Source organism: Chionomys nivalis, chromosome 4, assembly GCF_950005125.1.
Source record: "Chionomys nivalis chromosome 4, mChiNiv1.1, whole genome shotgun sequence".
NCBI classification, from domain to species: domain Eukaryota; kingdom Metazoa; phylum Chordata; class Mammalia; order Rodentia; family Cricetidae; genus Chionomys; species Chionomys nivalis.
The window spans coordinates 84334707-84339000 of record NC_080089.1 but is presented as its reverse complement, the minus strand read 5'-3'; positions in this window follow the sequence as shown (position 1 = coordinate 84339000).

Sequence of the window (4294 nt, the reverse complement as noted above, 5' to 3'; positions counted from 1 at the left end):
AAGTACCCATGTGATGGTGGAAAAAGAGAGTTGACTCTATAAGATTGTCCCCTAACTGCCACATCTTGTGCTCATGTAAACAAATAAACAGTAACACAACCCTCCTCAGATGACATCTCTTGAGGAACAACACCTGAAGCTGACCTCTGGCTAAAACACACATAAGCACAAGAATATGCACGCATGTACAACTCCATGAGTACACACACACGAGAGAGAGAGAGAGAGAGAGAGAGAGAGAGAGAGAGAGAGAGAGAGAGAGAGAGAGTCATGTACAGAATTTATTTCTCCTGGAAATTAATTTATGAGTATATTATTTTGCAGAAGAGCTTACAATGCAAAGTGTTGTGTAGATTCTTCAACTTAATAGCTAAAATGGTTTTGTTCTTACATGTGGTGCTGTGGCAAATGCTTGAGATGACTGAGGATTGGGTGCACACCTTCTTGCCTGCTTCCCAGCAGATCGAGGGCCTTTTTGCTTTCAGAAAGGCAGTTGTCTTACCTTACTTTGTGGAGTACATTTCTGCAAGCTGAGACACCACTGACAGTCACTCCGAGGAGAAATACAAATAGCTACTGGAAAGCTGTTATCTAGAGCCTTAAAACTATGGTTCCAGCCAGAAGTTTTGTACAAAAGAAGATGGCTTCACATCTGTAATTACGAAGGTGTATATATAGCCCCCAAGTCAAAGCACAGTACTTTCTTTATTTCTTCCGCTTGGGAGAGTGAAGTAAACTTGACATGAGGGCAAGACCTTGTCTGTGATCCTCCGGTGTCATTATGCCTCCTCTGCCCAATTTAGAATCAGATGAGGTACAGCTCTTTCGTGGTCTGTGGAAAGACGTCTGAAATGAGGTGTGAACCATAGGACAGATTTAGACCCTCAGAGTTCTTCTCCTTTCTTCCTTTCTTCAGTTCAGAAGCACTTGGAGTGGTTTCCACGTTTGCCCTGTGTGCTAAGATTAACAGGAGTCAAGATGGCTAACAGTCTCCACTCTGAGCTTTAGTAATTGACCAAAACAGGACAGCTCTAAAGATCCCACAGATGTGAGGGAGGTAGGCATGTGGGTCTTAGCTTGGCTGTGACTTCTCAATAGTTAACATGCTTGTTGGTATCTAATGTTGATGAAAGAGCTGGCTGGATCAGCCGTGGGGCCAGGCTGTTCTCAACAAACTCCCTGTTCTAAGATGAGAAGGCTCAAGTGATCACTTCACCAAGATTCTCCACACACTCTAGGGGATTTCTGGGAACTGTGTCTTGGCTTTGGGGGTTGTAAAGGAGTTGCATTATGGGAGAGAAAGGAAGCTTCCTGAGACCCGAACTTCCTATACTCCTTCAACATTGTGCATGCGCGCGCACGCGCGCACACACACACACACACACACACACACACCTTTTACCATTCTTGTGGAGGTTGTACTTCAATGTAAAACTTCACCTTAGTAATGACTACTCTCCATAACACAAAACAAAAGACACCTGTCTGTGCTGTAAAATTATATCAACTTGACCCAGGCTAGAGTCCTTTGAGAAAGGGGAAACTTAACTGAGAAAATACCCCCACCATATAAGCCTGTGGGCAAGTCTGTAGAGTTTTCTTCATTAATCATTGATGCGCAAGGGTCCATCTCACTGTGGGCAGTGACATCCCTGGACTGGTGATTGAAGGTTCTACAGGAATGCAGGCTGAGCAAGGCATGAGAAGCAAGCCACCACATAGTATTCCTTCATAGCCTCGGCTCTAGTTCCTATCTCTAGGTTCCTGCCCTGGCCTGCCTTAGCGATAGACTTATAAGCTGCAAGTTGAAATAAACTATTTTCTTCCCAGGTTGCTTTGGGCCATGGTGTTTATCACAGCAGTTGAAAACCTCCAACACTGTCATCATGTTCGAAAGCTGATATTTCAAAACAACCGTGGTTTTCCTTTTTCTGGGTATGAGATTGCCTACGGGAGGGATCAGTGTGATTCTAGGAGCCTCACACCCAGATTACAGCTCCAGGGGTTTGGAATGGGCAACAAGGGATAAGAAGCTATGTATATTTAGTTTCAAAGGCTGAACATTTGTAGTTTCAGATAGAATAAGTATTGAATGGATGGAGCTAGAGAGATGGCTCTGTGATTAAGGGCATTAAGTGCACTAAAATCTCTCGCAGAGTGTCTGAGCTTGATTTATGCAAGCCAGTGGCTCATCACTGCCCATAATTTTGGCTCCAAGGCCCCCCACACCTTCTTCTGGCTACCACAAGGTACTATAGTCATGTGCAAACACACATACCTTATAGAACTCTAAAGGTGTCTAGACCAGTGGTTCTCAACCTTCCAAATGTTGTGACCCTTTGATTCAGCTCCTCGTGTTGTGATGACCCCCCAACCCTGAAATTATTTTATTGCTACTTCATAACTGAATTTCCCTGCTGTTATGAATTGTAATGATATGCAGGATATCTGATATGTGATACCCCAAAAGGGTCATGACCTCCAAGTTGAAAACTACTGCTCTAGGCTATGGTTTGAACCTTTTTTTGGTTGCTGTGGTGGGGATACAAGGTCTCACTGTGTAGCCCTGGTTGGTCTGTTCTTGCCGTGTAGAACAGGATAATCTTGAACTCAAAGAGTTCTGCCTGCCTTTGCCTCCCAAGTTCTAGAATTAAAGACTTGCACTGCCTGCCACATCCAGCATATGCTTTGAAATTTTATACATGTCATTCTACCTATTACTCATAGCATTTTAAGATATATATGATTATCTTCAGTTTATATCTAAGAAAGAGGGGCTCATTGGGATAAATGTTGTATGCAGAATACACAGCCCATAATTTGTAGAGCTGAGATCCAAATGCAGCTTCTATGTAGTTTTATTAGGATATGATTTAAGTTGTAACCTCAAGACTCTGAGAGTTTCTTTGTAGTTTTCTTCTATACCATCATATTATTTGTGATTGAAAGCCATATTATTAGAGGGAGGAAAGAAATTACTCTGGCTGAAGTGACCCAGTGATCCTGTGCAGGTGACTTTGCACTGTGTTTGTGTCACAACAAGTTGTTAAGCCAGGATACAGGACACCCAGTTTTAGGAGTTCATTGCAGGGAGGGTATCCTCTGGAGCAGGGGTTCTTAACTTGTGGGTAATGACCCTTTGGGCTCACATATCAGATATCCTATATATCAGAAATTTACATCACAGTTCTTAACAGCAGAAAAATTACAGTTATGAAGTAGCAATGAAGCCAACACAAAATGAGGAGCTGTATCAGTGTCAAAACAGTAGGAAGGTCAAGATCACTGCCCTAAAGTATCAAAGCAACTATGTAACTTCCTACCACCCAACAAATTCACCAGTTTTGGAATTATTTCAAAGGAGTCCAAAATTAAGTTCATTTTAAGAGGCTATTATAGCAACTAGTTTTGGCCTGAGTGAAAATGTCTACCTAACACACAAGACGGGTCATGGTCAAGGGTGAATTTCATTCACGAGTGTTTGTTTATAAGCAAACCAATAAAGCTCTCTGGCTTCTCAACATGATTATGTTTAATGTCTTAGCAGTTTGCGTGTATTTTTCTCAAGTTCTAAGGTAAAGCTACCTAAACAAAACTCAAAAAAAACCCCTTATACATCAAGTTTATTGTTCCAAATTATGGTGCTTCCTCAGCACTATTTAATATTACTGTGTGTGAGTGAGTGTGGTTTTTTTTTGCCTAAAAATGTATCCTTATTTTGTGTTTATGAAACATTAAGCACAAACTGGATGGCTTGTTAAATATAGGAGCTACTGCAAATATTTCTGTGAAGAAATGAAAACACTGAATCAGCAGTCACGATGCGGCAAAGCCAGAGTCACATGGAGACAGAACTTGTCTACTCTCATGGTGGGGAATGGTCTCTGACCTGCCCTCCTGAATGTCAGTGCAGATTTTCCGTATCTAACCTATCAATGACTTTCTTAGATTAAATAATTTTACATTATATATGTATGTATATATATACAGATTTATGCATCTAAGGATATGTATATAATTTATTGTAATTTAAGTGTTTAAAGCTGTGGTCTAGACACTGCTGCATGAGAAGAACCACATCAGTTATTAGTAAGGAGAGTCAAAAAGAAAGTGAATCTTGTGTAGGATTGGTCTCTGCTACTAAGGAACACATTTCTGGGGTTGTGAGGACACGAGTAACGGGCAAAGGGGAAAGGAGAGGAAAGACAGGGAGTGGACAAAAAAATGTGTAGCTCAATAAAGCAATTTTATATATATGTAAAATTATATAATTAAATATAATATAATATGAATA